The sequence below is a fragment of the Pogona vitticeps genome, chromosome 4, assembly GCF_051106095.1.
Source record: "Pogona vitticeps strain Pit_001003342236 chromosome 4, PviZW2.1, whole genome shotgun sequence".
Taxonomy (NCBI): Eukaryota; Metazoa; Chordata; class Lepidosauria; order Squamata; family Agamidae; genus Pogona; species Pogona vitticeps.
In genome coordinates this window covers 196,214,616-196,235,823 of record NC_135786.1, presented here as the reverse complement: position 1 = coordinate 196,235,823, position 21,208 = coordinate 196,214,616, and the positions used below count along the sequence as shown (strand labels likewise).

Genomic DNA, 21,208 nt, shown 5'->3' with positions numbered 1-21,208 from the left:
AAGCATCCTGGACAGATGACTATCCACCTTTTTGTAAGAAACTTGAAATGAAGGAGAGTCTGTCATTTTTAAAGGCAGTCAATTGCATTTTCAAACAATTGCTAGGAAGTTCTTTAAAATGTTTAGGCAAAATTCCCTTTCTTGTAACTTAACTCCATTATTTCGGTGTCAAGATGTGAAATTTTGTATGTTTAGAGTGTTAAAAAATTAAGGAGGCTTTAGGAAAAGTTGCCTTAAAATATACATTATGCTTTAAAAATGAGTGTGGCATTCACCTTCATGTCCCTTGCCTGACTCCCCAAACACAGAGCACACAAAGGCATACTACTACAGTGGTGCCTCGCATAACGAGTGCACTGTTTAACGACGAATCCGCATAGCGACCTGTTTTTTACTATCGCTAATGCGATCACATTGTGATGTTTAGATAGGGGAAACATCGCATTGCGATGTTTTTAGAACAGCTGATCGGCAGTTCCAAAATGGCCGCCGGGTGCACAAAATGGCCGCTGGAAGCATTTTTGCGTGATTTCCTCACTTACCGAGGCGGCGAAAATGGCGGCCGGATGGAGGATTTCTGCATAGCGGCAAGTTTTCCTCCCATAGGAAATTTAATGCGTTCCTATGGGGTTTTTTCCATCCGTATAGCGATGTTTCCGGATAGCGACTGATTAATCCAGAACGGATTAACATTGCTATGAAGGGCACCACTGTACTCCCTTTTACCCCACTGCCACCAGTTGACCACTAAATCAACTTTAATTATGGAAGGATGAAGATGCAGGTCCAAACTTCATTGTCTTTTAAATAAAACATTTTTATTGATTACAAATGTCATTATTAATCATAGGTAACTTCTATTATCATCAATCTCAGCCTTCTATTTGTCATTACAGTTCTTATTCACTTTTCACTCTAATCACACCTCAGATCTCCCAAACTACCACACTCTATCTCCTTCTCCACTCACTCACTCTGACTTTCACTGACTCACTCTCTGACTCCGCCTCTTTTACATATCTCTCGGCTCCGCCTCTCAGCAACATTAGCCTGCCACAGGAATATTCATAACTACTTAACATAATAGGGGTGAACAGTACAATGAGGTTTGAACAGCAGTATACTAAAAGTTTACTAAAAGCCACTGCAAAACAATCAGCCAGCTCCAACCAAGCCTGCAAGCAAGGTCACTGTACATTGCTTAGCAAAAGAATCTTTCATGTCTGATAGTAGAACGTGCTTATACAAATGATAAAAAGCCCAAACAAAGGAAAGAATAGAAAGAGTATTAAAATAAGCACTTTTGCTTCCCAGTTTTCCATAGATGTAAGATTTCTGAAAGTCAACAACTTTATTTATGTGCATGTGGAACATACACGCAATGTAGATAGATGACGCCTGTAAAATTAGACAAGCAAAGTTGCCTGAAATCATTGCAACAATGAAAAGATCTATACCTTGATACCCAGATGAATTTAGATTTGATTGGAAACAATTGTCTGATTTCATTCTGATATTAATCCTTTCCAGGTTAAATGCCAGCTTTGATTAATGCAAGCTTCTGTTCCCCTCCCCTATAATTTTCCTGTAAAGTTCTATAAGCCTCTTAGGAGGATATTCAGACGTCAGACTTCCTGAACTGACATCAGGTCCGATCCTCTGGAGCTTCACAAAATAAGCTTGCTCCCTCTTTCATAAATATTTAGAGATGGCTCTCATGTCACCTTCTCAATCTTCTTTTCTGCAGGCTAACAATACCCCAAGTCCATCAATGAGACTTTGTACCTCTTGGTTTCCAAACACCTTGGCCACCTTCCTCTGGCATGTTCGATACCCTTCTGAAACTATGTTGCTCAGAACTATAGCATAGTTTAAATCCGAGCTCATAAGAAAGCTTCTACTAGAATGAGCCAGTACCTGACTAGATGGGTCATACTATTGAAAACATATCTATATGGTAAAAAGATTCAGGAAACCAGAGTATTTCCTAAAGATGGAGGTAGATGTCTATGAGGAATTGCATAGGCAGACATGATGAGTGTACATAGGTTCCAATCAAAGTATGAAACAAACTTTAGTGGTCACTAATACTTCATAGGATTCACGTAAATATGTGAAGTGCAAAGGATGCTATTTATCCATTTAGGATAGGTTATCTTATTCTCAGTCAACAGATGAGAAAACCCTCTGTGGTACCGGATTAGCCAACACCTGTCCTCTCTGCTGGTGTTCCCAGAAGAAGAAATGTGGAAATGCTCTTTGTAAAATTCAGCTACTGACCTCATGAATCAGGTGATTCTGAATCAGGTTTAGAGGCCCATCATCATTTGGGATGAATGAGTGGTAATTGCCTGGCCAAGGATGATTCACACTTAGCAAGGAGGGGGGCTCTGAACATGACATGGGAGTGGTACAGAGAAAAAGAATGGTTGTCTGTTTCTAAATTATTCATAGTTTTTTTTTATTCATAGTTTTGAGGGAGGCAGAGAAGAGGCAAGGCACAGGGGAGGTGGAGAGGAATAGCTGACGAGAAAGGCAAGATAAGGCACCAGCAGTAAAATGAAGTGGAGCTGCTGAGGAAGCAGAAGCAGAAAGTAGCAGAGTGGTGAAGAGGAAGAGGAAGAGAAAGAAAGAACAAGCTGTGTCCAGTGAGGATTGACCAAAGAGAGCTGCAGGGGAAGCACTGTGAATGTGGTCGCCAGAAGCACTATATTTTTGACCAGGCGGGGTGGATGAATCTGTCAGTTTTGCTTTCTTCTTTCAAAGCTCATGTTCTTTCCGTCACATTTATGAAGAAAATTGCAAACTGATGTAAATTCTAGCCAAATATGAACTGAGCAAAACTTTTAACCACTTGCACTGGCCAAATTCAGACAGTGCAACTGTTCCCAACACGGGGAACAGCACATTATACCTTCCTGCTATATTAAGATACAGAGCACTTCACCATAGTCTTTCGAGACTGAAGGATGCCTAATGTAATGTAATATTAAGATGTAGAGCTCATTAAGAAAAAGAAGAACCTGAATGCAGCACCACAAATGTGACTGAATACAAGGGGACTTAAAACCAGAATTCAAACACATTCTGCAGATTAAATGAATGAATCTGTTGGTTTCATCTTAGCTGCTATTTGATGACCTTTACTATCTCTACCTCCTAATTGTTTATTTTATAGGGACTCTGGTAACGCTATTTCCACAATTGCTATCCAAAATCCCTTTCTTCTAAGAACTGGATGTTCAGGGACTGTGCCTGGGAAATTTTCCTTGCCATACTTTCTCTGCTTCTAAGCTACAGTGCTTGGCCTTTTGTGTTCTGAAGCTGTCATAGTACTCCATATAGAGAGGCTACAGTGAGCAGAAGAGGGTACCCTGTAGGTCATCTTGACTTTTGTCATTCATGCTGTCAGTATTCAGGCTGCCCTTTGCTATGTAAAGCTTGGCATCCTTTTTCATGCTGAAAATGTAGGCACAATCTTGTGCAGCAATACTGGGGCCTTTCTTAGTGTTTTGAATTGTGAGTATAGAAGCAGACTATCCCACATTTATAAACAGGACATTTTTTGAAAAACTGATTATTTACTCAGGAACCTCTCCATGGCTCCCTAGCAAGTTTATGGCTGAGGTAAGATATAAACCGGGTGCTTTCTGACTCATGCTGTGGCCATCCTACAGGCCCACTTCTCATACAGTTGTGACTTCTGCACTACACTGTTCTGTGAAGTCACAGTTTTTGCCAAAACAAATCAACACCTGTAGAAACAAATGTCATCATCACCAGATGCCCTCAACTCCATTGCCATCGGCCAACTGCACTGCATGTTGAAGATTCCCCCTCACTAACAATGCATGCATGGGGCATCCAAACACCCTAAAGTGAAAAAGAAAAGACATAGTCTATTCTTGTATTCTAAAATAGGTCAAATCAACTTCAGAGTTTGAGATCCTTGTCTCTCCTCTGTTGTCACTGTGCTTACCTGAAAAGTAAGCATTTTGAAGATGAAGGTCTTTTCAAAGGGTTCCACATTAGATGGAACATTAGAAAATTGGAATTCTGGCTTATGTGAAGACCCTCCATGCATAGAAGGGTCTCTGTTCTCTGCAACTACAGCTAGTCAGGGAAGCAAAGTAACAAGAAAGGGGAAATTGCAAGTACACTCCCTTCCTTGTGTGTGGGTCACTTAACTTGTTTTCAAACAACTGAATAAAGCACATAATAACATCACAGTTTCCTGAATAAGAGTAAGACCTGGTTGTATACTAATGATTCCCCCAAGCCAGGGCTAACAATACTATATAGGCCATCTGGCTAAATTACTGCCTGAAGGAGAGGAATAAGATTTTTGCAAGCCAAAGATAAAACATTTGTACAAGAAGGGAAGCTGGAATATCAAGTCTACAAGAAGCAACACCATGTTCCCCAGCAACTTGATTGAAATACGCAATGAGTAACAAGAGCTTTTCACGTCATTTCTTGCTGGTATATTTGGATCTTTGCACACAGTGATTCATCACAGGTTCACATCAAAGCTAAACAACAGTATTTTGCTTTCAAATATTTTGCATCTAGTAACCTGTACATAGCTCAGTGGTTTAGGTATTTGGCTGCAGAGGCAGAAGATTGGGTGCTCAATTCCCCACTGTGTCTCCTGTTAACAGAGCCAGCCTGTGTGGCCTTGGGTAAGTTCCATAATGCAAGGGCACCCCCAGAAGAAGGGAATAGTAAACCACCTCTGAGTATTCTCTACCTGTAAAAGCGTAAAAAGGATCATCATAATCTGAAATGACTTGACAGCACATGATTACAGTATATTCTTCCAGAACTGTTCTCTAGATATGGCTCCATACTACACATATTGATATGGGAATGTGAAATTCCCCCTATGGTGTTGAAGTCAGCTGAAATGCTTCTGGGAGAGCTTGATCAGTAATTATTTTGGGAACTCAGCTGAATGCACTGAAAATGTTTGAAACTAACATTACCCTCCTCACCGCCCTGCCTTTTTTCTCAGCTCTTGGGCATTAGGCAAAGTCTATTCCTTTGACTTTCCATTACAAGACAGATGATGTTGAATACACTTTTGAAAGAACAGAGTTCTTCAACAGTGGAACACACTCCCTCTGAGTGGCTCTCTTTCATGGAAGGCTTTTAAACAAAGATCTGGTTGCCATTGGTCAGGCACGATCTAGTTGCAGATTCCATGCATCAGCAGTCACTTGGAAGAGATGACCTTAAGAGTTGCTTTCAACTTTACAATTCTAAGTTTTTATTATTCTCTGGCTCACTTACTGTCTTCTGATGTATCCTAGAAAATTTTAAATTGTCTTTTGAGGGTGTTTTTTTTTTAACTTGAACTTTTAATTTTTGGTGTTATTGTTTTAAATTTTTATTTGGTGTTCTTTGTGGTTCTTATTATATTTTAATGTTTTACTCTGCATGCTGCTATCCTGTGACAGGCAGAATAAAACCCTATGAATTAAAACAAAACCAACAGGCATAACATTACTTTGTAATCAAGAATGTGAACAAGAGCACAATTCCGAAGAGTTTCCACTCCTTACCACCATTCTGGAGAGGCTTCCCCACCCTTCTGCTGTCATTGACCTTCCCACTTTGCAGAGACATAGGAACCAATTTATCTTTCTGCTTTGGGAAGATAAGTTTTACCTTCTGCCATTATCTACAACCTAGGTGATATGAAGAACATGATATCATCCTATATCAGACTTTGAAATTTGAATCCCACGTTTCCAAAACAAAACAAAATTGCCAAATTCTTCTCACCAAACAAATGTTTCATAAAAAATACAAATAGAAAAATGTAAGGCACTGCTGTAATTGAAGCTACCAGTATCTACAATGACATACTGGAGGCGGAAAATACAACTATCATAAGCAAATATTTGAATTTATTTATTTTTCTCTACTTATAGGCTTTTCGTCTGCCTTTCTGTTTGTGTTTTATTATATACAATAAAAATTTTATTATATACAAAAAACCCAAATTAACGATGAAGACAAATACAGTAAAGCAGAATTTAAAAACAACAATAAAAAGTAGTTATAGAAACACTATAGCCTAAAGAGTTTAATAAATACATGAGTCCTTATTTCTGGCCCCACAATACTTGGTTTTCCGAGAAAATGAAGACAGTAGATATGACAACTTTTAATTCAGAAAATAATCCATATTCCTCACAGAAGACACCTTGTTACAAGGTGCCTCATCATTAGAATTTAATTTGAGAAGTGGGACTTGTATGGGAATAGATACTTCCTCAAATAACTTTCAGTCATGCTACCTGAAGGCACTAACTCCAAAGTTATACCATTACCAAAGAAAAAAAAATGATGTAACATTTATTCAGACAAAATGGTGGATATGTCTAAAGTGGCAAAATTGCCAAGACACATTGTTTAATGCATAACAGCAGAGAGGCTTATATTTAGGACATTTAAATCCTCTTAATTCCATAGTGGCTGAAGTTATATCTAAACACTGGATTTCCCCCAGTGTTAAAGAGCAATAATGAAAGCACAGAAGGAACTGTGAAAAAACATTACCCACAGCCACCTCCTTTGGCAGTTGCCTAGCATTATGGTTCTTAAGACAAAACACACACCTTCAGAAATAACAAAAATGACCAGATAATATCTTAAGTTGCTATCATGTATGCATCTCACACATTTTTAAAGCAAAAAAGGAGAATTAATCATATTTCTGGTAGCATGTTTCCCTCAGTTCAATTTGGAATTGGATCAATTTTTTAAAAAGTTCTGGCCTTCTAATTTGAATAATATTCATACAAATTATCAGGTAATGCTTCCAATGAATTGTAGTTTGGTTCCACCCACTCTACATCCATCCAGTAGCATCAATCATGACAAAAAGCTATCTGGAAGTTTAAATACTTCCTTTGAAAAATGCACAACAAGGAACATGAAAGAGTTTTAGATTTGTAAAAAAGACAGTGATTGGTAAATAAAAGTTTACTATGAAAAGTAGGGGGACGAGATATTGCCATAACATTTGGCATTCAGTTAGGATCATTTCTGTTTAGATTTTAAATAGAAAGCTGTTCATCAAACAGCTATCTTTTCACATCTCATACCAAATGATGCAATTCCATAAGAGAATTGCTGGCCTATGATGACACATGACTAAAATATAATGTTCCAATCTGAAGAATAACTTTGGGGAAAATTCTGCTTACCTCATACATTCATTTTTCTACTTCATTCCATTGTGTTTTTGTTCTATTCTATTGAATGTATATCAGTCCAACTACTTACTCCTTTTCATGGCATCCACAATCCCATAAGCAGCTCATGACTGTGCAAGGGAACACTCCCCAAAATATTGGGGTGAAGCACACACATACACATACAACCAGGTCCACAAGTTGCCACGGATGACTTCCTATGATCTCCATTTTAGTAGTCAAACATTTTGGAATGATGTTCAGTTTTGTGCATGTATGTAACTTTGCAGTCATACTCAAAGAAGTTCACTGAGGCTTACTTATGTAAAGTACAGGACTGCAGTCTTAAACATACTAGTACAGTGCAGATACACAATCTGCTGTGGCAAAGATAACCACATGCAGAGGAAGAGCGTCATTATGGCAGGTGACCTTGTAATGTAAAGAAAAGCTGAAACTATAGAAATACACTTTTCTACACAACCAGTAGGGATTCTCAGTGTGGTGTAGCAAACAGAGTGATGGCCTAGGACACTGGAGAACAGGGTTCAAATCTCCACTTGGTCATGGAAACTGACTGAGGGAGTGGAACTGGTAAAAGCCCTCCTTAAATATTTCACTTACCCTGAAAGCAATTTAAGGGTTGCTATGAGTCGTTACCAACTTGATGGCACAGAACACACACCACTGGTAAGACCAAACGAACTCTGTTGCATTTGGTTATCCTAGACATAAATCCTTTAGAATTTGGAAATATTACTTTTGGGGCCACCCTCTCCCGGAATCTCTTAGTTTCTAGATGCTGTAATCCAAAAAGTAAATTTTGCAAGCTCTAATGTGCTTCTGCTGTATTCCATCAAAGCAACCAAGAGCACACAATGTTTGAGAAGATTCAGAATGAGAGAAGCCTGCACTGCCAGCAACATCCTTCATTAGTGACATCTAAAAGAGATGGAACAACCTTGCCAGTGCAGCTCTTCCTCAACATGCAGGCCATATGCTCCAAGCTCTGCTCATATACAATAATCTCTTAGGAAACATACATGTGAACAAAATCCTGCTGTGGACTTTGGCACAATCCTAATTCCACTTTACCATTCTGCCTTCTGTGTCAGAACACACACATATACACATGTGCAAGCTTGCTTTATCTCCCCATCTTCCCACAAATCTCCCCCATCTTACTGTTCCCCAAGCTATTATATAGTGGCAGTCCCATTTGCCACTTGATTCCTTATACAGCACATTGCTAGTGATGGGAAGAATGGAAAGGAAATATTCCAACAGCCAGTGTTAACTGCACAAACAACAGACCTGCAGCAGAGTCCTAGGGACAGTTATATAACTTTGCCAATCAAGTCCAAATGATCCTCAGGGAAAGGAAGTCTTGTTGCACTTATCAGACTTAATTTTGGGTAAGGAGAGATTCTCTCTCTCTCTCTCTCTCTTCAGGGAAGCAAGGAGTAGAGCACATCACTTGCGTTTGCTTGGTGCGGAAGTTAAGAAATATAAAGGTTACATTAATGTGTCCATGAGCTAAGTTAAAGGGCGACCCACTTCTCCAAGTCAGTTTCTGTCTGGATCTCTAAGGAAATCACACCCACTCAAAAAGGAGAAGGTTACTATTTAAGCCTTAAGAGACAGGTCCTGCATAGTACTGTCAGTGTGTTGCTCATATCTTACCCCAAGTACCATATTCAAGGAATATATGCTAGTTGCACCCAAGGAGGGTTTTTTAAAATAAAGAAAATTATATATTTTTTTCCACAGTACATTGGATAAAAGACATTAACAGAGACCTCAAGCTTGCAGAAGGTGGCAGGAACGAAAGCCATAACAGCAGCATCAGTGAGTAATGACTATAGTAATAAGGCTTCTGGAAAGAGAAAAAGCATGGTCTCCACCACCTTTTTTGTGTGGAACAGAAATCATAGCGATGAGTGGCAGGAGCCACTGTGCAACTAAATATGCTTTCCAAATAGTGTACTAGCATCACTCCTAGTTAGACAAACAAATAACTGTCACACAATGATCTCAGAATACCTAAGGATATAGCACTGTTGAACCTAAGCAGGTATGGATAGACCTGAACACTGTTTGCCCGGAAACTCACTACACTTCCTGGGTAAGCCACTCCTGGGCAGAGGTGTGTAATGAGTGATCCTCCTGATGATGCTGGAATACACCTCTCTAGCCAGCACAGCAGGTGGTGAAGAATGATGGAAACTCAGAAGTTTCCTATTTTTGCTCCTAGGAAGCAGTGGACTAAAGGTATATGAAACACTAATTGATGTCTTTGTTCTCCAAAGTCATCTGTTCCAAACATGTTGGTTCCCTTTTGAGTGCCCCTCCAAAAAAAGGGGAAACATTTCTTCATTTTTTAAAATTTACTTTTAATTTTTTTTCATACTGTTTAGGTTTTAGAAAAAAATTATTTGAAAATTAAAAACAAAAAATCCATGTTTACCTAACTTTGTTCTAAGGCATTCTTCAGTCTCGAGAGACTATGGTAACATGCTCTGTATGGAGGACTTGGAACAGCATCTAGTGTGGCTGACAAGGTCAATTTGAGAGTGACAATTCCTTCCACACTAAAGACAAATACAATCTGTCCCCTGTCCAGTTCCCTGATTTTGCTGATTTCGGGACTGCCTCTTTGCCTCAGACTGCTGGACAAGAGTCTCTTCAAATTGGGAGAGGCCGTGATGCACCGCCTGCCTCCAGGCTGAATGGTCAGATGTCAAGGTTTCCCATATGTTGAGGTCCATTCCTAAGGCCTTCAAATCCCGCTTGCAGATATCCTTGTATCACAGCTGTGGTCTCCCTCTGGGGCAATTTCCCTGCACCAATTCTCCACACAGGAGATCTTTTGGAATCTGTCCATCAGCCATTCTCACAACATGCCCAAGCCAATGTAGATGGCGCTGTTTCAGTTATGTATACATGCTAAAAATTCCAGCTCGTTCTAGGACTACTTTATTTGGAACTTTGTCCTGCCAGGTGATACCAAAAATGCATCAGAGGCAACACATATGGAAGGTGTTCAGCTTCCTCTCCTGCCCTGCACAAAGGGTCCAGGACTCACTGCAGTATAGGAGTGTACTCAGGACACAGGCTCTATAGACCTGGGTCTTGGTATATGTCATCAGCTTCTTATTGAGACATCCTCTCTTTGTGAATCTAGAGAACATGGTAGCTGCTTTGCCAATGCATTTATCCAGCTCAACATCTAGGGAGAGAGTATCAGAGAATGTTGAGCCAAGGTACCCAAAGTCATGAACATCCTCCAATTCTTGCATGGACATGGTAATAGAGAGAGGTGAGTCCACGCCCTGGCCCATGACTTGTGTTTTCTTCAGGCTGATTGTTAATCCAAAATCTCGACAGGCCTTGCTAAAACGATTCATGAGTTGTTGGAGGTCTTCAGCAGAGTGGGAAACAATGGCTGCATCATCGGTGAAGAGGAAGTCCCACATGCATTTCAGCTGGACTTTGGTCTTCACTCTCAATTTAGAGAGATTAAAGAGCTTTCCGTCTAATCTAGTCCTGAGATAGACACCTTCTGTTGCAGTTCCAAAGGCGTGCTTCAGCATGACAACTTTGTATCTACTTGGTTTAACATTTCTTGCAGAGTAACAGTTAACTTTCATTTTTTCCCCACAAAGTTAGGTGGCAGGATCCCTGCTGTCAAAAAAATATAAGCTAACAGAAAACAAATTGAGAGCCTGTAGTGAGAGTATTGAGCTAGAATTTCAAAGGTCCGTGTTCTAGTCCTCAGTCAGCCATGAAACTCTCTGGGTAGCCTTGGGCCAGTTACTTTCTCTCAGCCTAATTAGAATAATGTCCTAAGACTAAGTAGGAGGATATGACAATTCACTCAACAACAACAACCAGCTATTACAAGCTTTATTTTTAATTGTTTTAGTTACTTGTTAGAAGAGATTTACTGAAGTAAGTGTAACACACACTGTCAACAGAAAGTCTTCACAGGTATCATTTAGGTTTCAGATAGAGTCACTACAAAGCACGTTGTGAGGACAGATGGCAGCATCCCATGTATGGGTGGAGTCTTGCACTAGAACTAGGGAGCCCAGAGTACAAATTCCCACTTGGCCATGGGAACTTACTTGGGGAGCAAAGGTAAACAACTACTTGGACATCTACTTAAAGGGTTGCCACAGGCTGGAAGTGACATGATAGCCTGTAACAATAATACTGTGTCAATATCACAAGGCTCTCTTTTATTATGTAGACTCATCAGCACTGGGAAAGCATTCCGATCTTAACAGGAAGACTGGAAAATGTGAGTGATCTTTACAAAGCCATTAAAACAATAGGTCAGATGCCCTTAAAAATTCATCAACACCACATGAGAGTGTGAATTAGATAAACTCCCTTCCCCCACCAGGCTAAAGGAAAAGCGAACCACTGCGAAAAATAACACTGACTTCCTTTTAACTAATGTACCATAACATGCCTTTTATCTAGTTTTCAAATAAAAGTTCCTCTAGAGGTCAGACGCACGGTCCATTTTGTATCCCACTTCCCTTTCTTAAAAAAGCTCTCCATATGGTTCATGTTATACTTTAAAGGTTTTAATTTAAAAAGGGGAGAGAGGGATGCAGAGGAAGGAAACGTTATCAGGTTTGGGGGTGGGGTGGGGTGGATAACAAATATCCAGCCTTCTCAATCAGAAAGGTCCACTGCTCCTTTCTCACAGTTGTAACTGAACTGCACAAGATACTTCGGGTACACAAAAACTCCTTGAAACAGGGCTGGAGGCAGGAGGAAAGGCTCACCCGAAGCCACCCAGGACATTTCCCAGCTGACCGGAACGCCAACCTCTAACCACTGTAGCCCACTGCCCCACGCATCCTCAAGACACGGAGGCTCTGATTACGTGTCTAGAAACAAGCCGGTGCCCCCACTTCCTTCTCTGAATTGGGAACCTCTTTGATGAAGCCTTTCTTTCCCAGAGAAGGCGGCAAAGCTAGTTCTGCTCACGTCGCTATAAGAGTGCAGCACTATTCACAGCCACAAAATGTCTGTCTGTTTAAAGGAAGAAGGCGCGCAGGTGCTCGGCGACGGGGGAAAGAGACCCGCTTCGCCGGCTTCCAGTGTTTCCCCAGCTCCTTCGAGACCCGTGGCAGGCATCCGACGGCGCCGCCGGTCGCGGGCGAGCTTCCCCGTCCTCCACGGACAAGGGGCTCCGCCACGCGCGGCTCAACCCGAGCGCCCCCCCGCCCCCGCCCCCAGCTCTGCGCGCGCGGGAAGCCCACGCGCAAGGACTTTCACCCCAGCCGGCGCCGTCCGGACAGCCGCGTCCCCGAGGGGAAAGGGAGAGGGCGGGGGTTGGGAGAGGAACGGAGGAGACTTACGTGCCGGAGCGGGGCAGTGCGACCTCGGCCACCCAAGTCCACTCGGTCGTTTCAGCCCCTCCCCCCCCCCCAAAAAAAGGCTGCGGGGATTGAGAGCCAGCGAGACCGACCCACACCCAGCCCGGCGCGGCGCGCGAAGCGACACCTTTTCGCCTCAGCGAGAGAGGAACTGAAAGCACGTCGGAGGAGGAGGAGAAGCGCCGCAGCGGCTCATGCTCCCACCGGCCAGCGTCGCCCTCCTGCGAGAGAGGAACTTGAGGCGACTTTCCACCGCCGGCGGCCGCAGGGGGCCCGAGAGCTGGCCGCTTACTTCCTGGTCGTGGGGAATTTGCATAGCACTACTTCGGGAAGGCCGGGTGGGTCCCTCCGACGGCCGAGCCGGGAGGGAGGCGGCGCGAGTCACAGGGGCGCGGAGGGAGATACCCGCCCCCCCTCCGTTTCCCCGCGCCATCTCCGAGGGGAGGCCGGCTGGGGGCGTCCTCCTGAGGGGGGGGGGACGACGACAGCTCGCGATCGGGAAGAACGGCCCCAACACGGACGAGGCGGTGGGGAGGGGACTTGGGCGGCGGCAGTGATTAACGAGGAGGTCAGTCCAAGATTAATAGCCGTCTACCTTCCTTGCATGGATGCCCGGTGTGGTGTGGTGGATTGAGGGACGGAGCAGGTTTCGGGAGGCTTGGACTCATGACTGCCCCGCCCCGCCCAGCTTAGCCACGGGGGTTGCTAGAAATCGGTTCCAATGTGAGGACACGTAACAAACCTTCCTTGTTCCGCAAATGAGAGGAATAATTGTTCTCGGATAGGTAATCCAGGAATCGAGGGTAATTTAGCAGCTCTTCCTGGTGAACGCAACTCTGGAGTCCAATTTTCTGTCATTATCAGCGTCAGGAGTTCGCTGACGCCAGTCCCGCACGTGTTTTCTAGAAATAAGGCGTCTGAAGGACTTACTCCCAGATAAGTGTAACTCCGGAGCTGCAATCTTAGTTATATCAGTGGACTAAGTGTGTTTGATTGTGGTTGCTTTGTCCCCTCGGCCAGGTCTCACTATGTCAGCTTTTTATCCCTATCTATGCAATGGAGGAAGCAGAAGTTTATTTTTAAAATAGGACTTTTTAAAAAAAGAAAAAGAAAAAATTAAAATTGCCAGCAGCAAAGCTCCTGCTCAAATTGGGAGATAGTAACAAGTGGGGTACCACAAGCCTCAGCCCTGGGCCCTGTGCTCCTCAACATTTTTGTTAATGACTTGGATGAGGGAGCGTGGAGAATCTTTTATCAAATTTGTGGGTGACACAGAATTGGATATTATAGATAATGCTCTGGAAAGCAGAAACACCATTCAAAAATGTCTTAGTAGTATTGAGCACTGGGCTGAAAACAACAGAACGAAAGTTAACAGAAATAAGTGCAAGGTTGCCCATGGGTGTGGGGCAAACATATAGTTACAACATGGGGGATGCTTGGCTCTGTAATTCTTCAAGCGGGAAGGTTCTTTCAATCGTTGTATATCAGAAGCTGGATACAAGCCAACAGTACAATGTGGCTACAAAAATGGAAATACTATTTTAGGCTGCATTAACAGAAGTATAGTTTCCAATTCCCATTAAGTACTAGTTCCTCTCTATTCAGCTGATTAGGCTTCACTCTGAGTACATACCAGGACCCTACACTTTAAGAAGGATGCCAAGAAAATGGAACAAGTTCAGAGAAAGGCAACAAGGATGATCAGGGGACTGAAAACCAAGCCCTGTGAGGAAAGACAGAAATAACTGGGATGTTTGGAATTAAAGAACCTCTTAATGAGAGTGAAAGAAGAGAGTGCAAAAAATGGTCTGAAGCTAAACATCAGAAAAACAAAAAACAAAACCTAAGATCATGGCCACTGGTCCAATCACCTCCTGGCAAATAGAAGGGGAAGATAGGGAGGCAGTGACAGATTTTACTTTCTTGGGCTCCATGATCACTGCAGATGGTGACAGCAGCCACGAAATTAAAAGACACCTGCTTCTTGTGAGGAAAGTGATGACAAACCTAAACAGCATCTTAAAAAGCAGAGACATCACCTTTATTTTATTATTTATTTATTTATTTAATTTATATGCCGCCCACTCTACCCAAAGGTCTCTGGGTGGCTTACAACAATTAAAATTCAATGCAATAAAATAAAATATTAAAATACAATTAAAATACAATTAAAATTGCCATCATTTAAGACCCACAGTTAATGTTATTTCAATTAAAAGCCTTCTGGAACAGGAAGGTTTTGACCTGGCGCCGAAATATCATCAGTGTCGGCGCCAGGCAAATTTCAGTTGGGAGGGCGTTCCATAGTCTGGGGGCAGCTGCCGAGAAGGCCCTTTGTCTACAAGCCATCCCTCTTACCTCCTTGAGGGATGGCTCTTTCAAAAGGGCCCCCTGGCTAGATCTTAACAGCTGGGTAGGCTCATATGGAAGGAGGCGGTCCTTCAAGTATCCAGGGCCCAAGCCGTTTAGGGCTTTATATGTCAAAACAAGCACTTTGAATTGGGCCCAGACAGCAACTGGTAACCAGTGTAAATTATACAGAATCGGCTTGATGTGCTCTCTGGCGGCCCCACCACTCACCAGCCGCGCAGCTCGATTCTGAACCAGTTGCAGTCGCCGGACCATCTTCAAAGGCAGCCCCACGTAGAGCGCATTGCAATAATCAATACGAGATGTTACCAGTGCATGTGTAACTGTCATGAGACTCCTCTCGTCCAGGTAGGGGCGTAGCTGGTATAATTTCCGCAGCTGAAGGAAGGCACCCCTGGCCACCGAGTCCACCTGAGCTTCCAAAGTTAGACTGGGATCCAGGAGCACCCCCAGGCTGCGGACCCTGTCCCTTAGGGGGAGTGTAACCCCATTCAGGACAGGGAAGTGGCCCTCCAACCTGTCCGGCGAAGCACCCACTAACAGCACTTCTGTCTTGTCTGGATTGAGTTTCAATTTATTAACCCTCATCCAGTCCATTATCAGGTCCAGACACGAGTTCAGCACAGAAACCGCCTCAGCTGGATTGGTGGAAAACGAGAGGTAGAGCTGAGTGTCGTCAGCATATTGCTGACTCCTCAGCCCAAACTTCCTGATGACCTCTCCCAGTGGTTTCATGTAGATGTTAAACAGCATGGGGGACAGTATCGAGCCCTGAGGAACCCCATGACATAAATGCCATGGGGCAGAGCAACTGTCCCCCAGCACCACCCTCTGGATACGGTCAGCTAGGAAGGAGCGGAACCACCGTAAAACAGTGCCCCCAACTCCTAACCCAGCCAGCCTATCCAGAAGGACACCATGGTCGATGGTGTCGAAAGCCGCTGAGAGGTCCAGGAGTATCAACAGGGTCACACTCCCCCTGTCTCTCTCCCGGCAAAGGTCATCATACAGGGCGACCAAGGCAGTCTCTGTACCAAAACCCGGCCTGAAACCCGATTGAAATGGATCCAGAAAATCCGTTTCATCCAGCAGCGTCTGGAGCACCTTGCCAACAAAGGTCCACATAGTCAAAGCTATGGTTTTTCCAGTAGCAATGTATGGAAGTGAGAGCTGGACCATAAAGAAGGCTGACCGCTGAAGAATTGATGCTTTTGAATTGTGGTGCTGGAGAAGGCTCTTTAGAGTCCCCTGGGCTGCAAAGAGAACAAACTCATCCATTCTGAAGGAAATCAACCCTGAGTGCTCACTGGAAGCACAGATCCTGAAGCTGAGACTCCAGTACTTTGGCCATCTTATGAGAAGAGAAGACTCCCTGGAAAAGACCCTGATGTCGGGAAAGTGTGAAGGCAAGAGGAGAAGGGGATGACAGAGGATGAGATGGTTGAACAGTGTCATCGAAGCTACCAACATGAAGTTGACCAATAGGGTCATGAAGAGTCGGACACGACTTAATGACTAAACAACAACAAAATTAGGCATGAGAAGAGAATACTAAGGTGAGATATGACAGCACTCTTCAAACACCTGAAAGACTGATGGTTGTAGGTTTTTTGGGCTGTTTGTTCTTCCTAACGTATCACCAGTCTCTGTGGCCAGCATCTTCACAGGAGAGGAGTCAGAACTTTGTGCTCTGGTGCAGTTGTGTGGGATAGTTGAGTGTTTCTAACAGGGATCAGCTTTTGTCTTTTTCAGGAGATTGGGTGATTATGGTCATCAGCGTCTTTTTTGTTGTGGGTATATGGTTGTCATAAAGGGGAGAGATTGTCACTGTGATTGATGGGTGTCGTTTGAAGGTTGGGTTTGAAGGTTGGGTTTTTTCAAAAGTTTCCCCATGCGGTCTGTGACCCCTTTGATGTATGGCAGAAATACTTTATTTGTGGGTGGCTGTTTTTCCTCTTCAGTTTGGTGATGTTTTCTTGGTTTGATGGCTCTTGTGATTTCATTCTTGGAATAGCCATTTGCCTGTAGAGTCTGAATTGAGCTGAAAAACCTACAAAAGCCATCGGATCCCGACCATGAAAGCCTTCAAGAATACCTGAAAGACTGTCATACAGAGGAGGGGCAGGATCTGTTCTCAATCATCCAGAAGAGCAGGACATCTAATAATGGGCTCAAGTTACAGGAAGCCAGATTTCAGCTGAGTATTAGATAAAATGTTAGAGCAGTACAACAGAGACACCAGTTACACTTGGGAAGTAAGGAACACTCCAACCCTGGAGGCATTCAAGAGAAAATTAGACATTCATCTGTCAGATATACTTTGATTTGGATTCCTGCATTAAGCTGGGGGTTGGGCTCAACTTCCATTATTCTATGTTTCTATTATTGCAATTTTTACACAATGTGCTATGGAACAGCTTTGCATTTTCTTTCTGTGTCCACTCATGCCTTATTTATGATGTTCTCCATGACTTTTTACATCAGCTAAAATATCACAACTTTAATGTGACCTGCATTCTTTATCTGAAAATTCCTTCTTTCTATTATACATATTTCACCTGGAAATGCACATTTTTTGGTCTGGTTGCATATGTATACAGATCTGTTTTACAATAAGGGCCAAATGAATTCTGTAGTCCCCATTCTATAGATAAGTATGGATTGCAGTTCTAAGTTACTTTGACTGCTGTAAAACAGTCCACTGTGATCATTGTGTGACCCTGGACATTTCTGTTTTTACCCCCTAGCTGTGGTAAAACAGAGCAAGCAGAGGTTTATCGTATAAGGAAGGGAAACATAATTAAGATTGTAAAACTGGAATTGTTAAACTTATAGAAGGAAACCATTTCTGAGGATGAATCGACATATCTTCTTCCCACAGAAATCTTGCATTTAGAATTATCTCATATTGCTAACCATTTTGTAAATAAAGGATGAGTTGCAGTAATTCCAGGACCATAAGAAACTACTTCATACTACACCTAATTAAAACATGGTACCAATCTTGTTATACTTGATAAGTTTTGATTGCTTAGGCCTCTGCAGGAAACACTTCTTAGGCATGCTAATTGACAGCAAGGTCTCAGTTTTTTAGAGACAGTATATGTCATATTATCAGAGACTGAGTACAAGCAATGAAGGGCTCTGTCATTTGTGAGCATCTCAGGCTCATTGATTTCACAATGCTGTAGGGAATGCTAGATCACATGTGCAAAACTGAAGTTGGTCTGATTCATAAAGGCAGTCCTTTATTTTGCATATTCAAAATTTCAAACATGGCTCAAACTCCTAGTGTGGACACTAGCATTGAAACAATTCCAGTCTTTGTGTGACCCAAAACAGAAGTGTAAAATAGACTGTGAATCAAGGTACAGTAAGTTAAGTTGTAGCCTAATATAGGTCAATAAAAGGTTGCTGTGATACATCATCCCATGGGGAAAAAAAACCAAAGCAAAGCAAAAGCAAAAGGCCCCAGGAAACTGAGGAAAAGTTTTCCAATATACATTATGTGATAGACTGACAGGATTGCATTCTCATACACTTGGAATGGTAGTCTATACAAGCAAATAAGTCTGAATCTTCTCTCCCCCACACCCCCATATTGCATTCCCAACAGGCTTCATGCTAGCTGAGATATGAACTTTTTCTTCCCGGTTTGGTGTGGCAACCACTGTAACAATGAATGGGAACAGTTGGAACTGGGGCTCCACATCTGATGTTCACCTCCCTTTTTAAAACCTGAAGTATGCAAGGAAGGGTTCTACTACCTATTTGATGCATTGTCAAATCAAGTTAATGTGTAACCACCAATAAAACTATTTTTCTTTGGATTTTGGTGTATTACTGCATTTTTGTAGTATCAGATTTCAAGAAGCCGGTGTAATAAAGTAGATAATGTGTGGGGCTAAGACTAAGGAAATCTGAGTTCAAATCTTCATTCATCCATGGAAGCTCACTGGGGAGATGGCAATAGTAAAGCAGTTAATATACCTTGAAAACCCTGTTAGGATTGGTATAAGTCAGAAGAAACTTGACAGCACATAACAAATTCAATTTAGAATGTAATGTTCTAATGCTTGCCAGTATATGAGAGTTAAAAGAATGTTATGAATATACATCAAATGGGAATAAACAAGACTAGGAAAAAGAGAATTTATAGGAAAAAATATTTTGAAAAATGTTACATTAGACACTCTAATATTCTGTTTCTTCAGCTTGACTCTCATTGACACAGCCTACCCATACTTTGTTTGCTTGTTTGACTTTTACCCTGCCCATCTAGATTCAAACGAATCTACTCTGGGCAGCTTACATTCCGAGCAATATAAAACAAGAATTGCTATATTTTTTGCTCTATAAGACACACTTCCCCCCCAAAAAAAAGTGTGGGGGGGAGGTATCTGCATCTTATGGAGCGAATACTGTAAAACAGCGCTCCCCAGGGCCCAGTGGGGGGATGTTGGGGGGAGCCTCGGAAGGGTCCGAGAGTGCCTTCCGGGACCCTTTTGAGGCTCCACCCACTGACCCACCCCCGTGGGGCCAGCCGGGGCGAAATCATGACCTTCCAGGACCCTTCTGAGGCTTGGAAAGCCTCAGAAGGGTCCTGGAAGCTGGTGATTTCACCACTACTGGCCCCGCGGGGGGGCAGAGGGAGCCCCTAAAGGGTCCAAGGGTGCCTTCCAGGTCCCTTTGGAGGCTCCCTCCATGCCCCTGCGGGGCCAACGGGGGCAAAATCGTGACCTTCCAGGACTCTTCTGAGGCTTGTAAAGCCTCAGAAGAGTCCTGCAAGCTGGTGATTTCACCCCCGCTGGCCCCGTGGGGGGGGCAGGGGAGCCTCCAAAAGGTCCAAGAGTGCCTTTCATGAGCCTTCGGGGGCTCCCCCCACCCCCCGTGGGGCCAGCAGGGGTAAAATCACAACCCTCCAGGACCCTTCTGAGGCTTGGAAAGCCTCCAAAGGGTCCTGGAAGCTGGCAATTTCGTCCCCGCTGGGGAAGCCTCCGAAGGGTCCTGGAAGACACTCTTGGACCCTTCCGAGGCTCCCCCCTTCTCCACCCACACGGGCCCAGGGGGCCGAAATTCCCAGAATATTTTTTTCTTGTTTTTCTCCCCTAAAAATGAGGTGCATCTTATGGAGAGGTGCGTCTTATGGAGCGAAAAATACGGTATGTGGAAAGAAGAAGAAAATATAGTAAAGAATCAGATGACCTGTCTGTGAGATGCTTGCATTCACACATAATTTAAATGTAGTTTTGAACAAGAATCATATTTATTGTTTTGTTCCTGTGAACTAATTCTATTTGACAAATAAAAAAAATATCTATATGACCTGCTAAGTCCACAATTACAAACCATCTACTTATTTTGGCCAGCTGACAACATTGTTTCTTTTGTGGAATAAAAAGGTTTGGCATAGTTTCAGCACTGGAAAAACAATGGCTTTTCAGTTTTAGAAAGCCTCAGGACTAAGTTTGGTTAAACAAGAATTCAGAGACGGAAAGTACTAATTTTAGGATTTCAGCTTCCAGAATTCAAAAGCCATTGGCCATGCTAGGCATAAGATGATCTGTACTGTAGTCCAAAAATCTCTGCAAGAATTATTAAATTATTTTTCATATACTTCACATTGTTGTATTTTAGTATTTATCTATGCTTTAGTAATGTTTTGGTAGGTTTTAAATCTTGTTTGGTTAATCTTTTTGCAGATTATTTACTTTTTGACTGAAATTCTGTTCAGGTTGAGAATGTTGTGCAACATGCCTGCAGAAGTGCTTCATGAGTATTATTTGTGTGTTGCTGTAATTTTCTCTACTCAAAGCTTTGGCAGCTTTGCATTATGCTTTCATAGCTATGCAACAGAATTCCAGCAGTTACATTTTATATGCTTGTTTTTAAGTTTAAACCACCTTGAGTCCCCTATATAAGAAGAAATGTGGTATATGAATGAATGAATGAACAAATGAATGAATGAACGAACAAACAAATGAATGAACGAACGAATGAATGAATGAATGAATGAATGAAAGTACCACAGGAAGAAATGTGTTCACCTTAAGTAATTTACCAACTAGCTTACCTTGTTTTGTAATTGTTCTCCAGGAACTATGCACAGGATTCCTTTGAAGTCTGATTGTTCAGGCATAAATGGCCTGGCTATTTCACCTCCAATGCAATGAAATGCTTTCAGCACTAGTAATCTATAGCTGATACCTGTTACTGCCCACAGAAAACTATATG

General features: G+C 42.6%; 1 protein-coding gene across 8 annotated transcripts in view; it reads right to left on the bottom strand.

Annotated features, from left to right (window-relative positions):
* The window catches only part of LYN (LYN proto-oncogene, Src family tyrosine kinase), a 53,696-nt gene extending 40,253 nt beyond the window's left edge, over nucleotides 1-13,443 (bottom strand). For 2 of the 8 annotated variants that reach the window (XM_072998939.2, XM_078393754.1), the window contains exon 1: nucleotides 12,729-12,851. The gene's annotated coding sequence lies outside the window, so the exon portion shown is untranslated. Of the gene's footprint in view, nucleotides 1-12,583; nucleotides 12,852-13,196; nucleotides 13,277-13,343 lie in introns of those variants that run through there. The other 6 variants (XM_020812953.3, XM_020812956.3, XM_072998938.2 and 3 more) reach the window with 5 other exon arrangements.
* Between the last annotated feature and the right edge of the window lie 7,765 nt (nucleotides 13,444-21,208).